Here is a 469-nt window from a genome sequence, read left to right as displayed (position 1 = left end):
CTTCACATCGAGGAAGATTTAGTGTTACCTTTACTTCGCTTTTCTTTGACTGTTGTGTTTCTTAGTGGCAATAAAGAGTAAGAAAAGTTAGTAATGTCAGCATCCATGAAAGCACGTTCATATGATTTTATAAAATCGTTAAACTTTATTCATGCTCTTTCTCTCCCCCAAAAAGAAATTTCCTCCATCCTTTTCCTTTTCCTCTCCACCATCACTATTCCCTCCTTCCTTTCCAAAAATTTAAGGTCATTATATATCAAAAATAGAGGCAATAGAGGTATAAATATGACCGAACCATCACTGCCACTATACATTTTCTATATGTCCCTTTTAAGTGAAAAATACTGAAGGCAGAGTTGGTCATAGATCCAAATGGACGCAGGGGTCTTGTCCTATGAGGGAGGAAGCGATAGGACGGCCAATTCCTCTCCGTCGCGACTTTCACTCCAGTTGATGCCAGTACTCATTC

Source organism: Penaeus monodon, chromosome 19 (assembly GCF_015228065.2).
Source record: "Penaeus monodon isolate SGIC_2016 chromosome 19, NSTDA_Pmon_1, whole genome shotgun sequence".
Taxonomy (NCBI): Eukaryota; Metazoa; Arthropoda; class Malacostraca; order Decapoda; family Penaeidae; genus Penaeus; species Penaeus monodon.
This window is presented reverse-complemented; position numbering follows the sequence as displayed.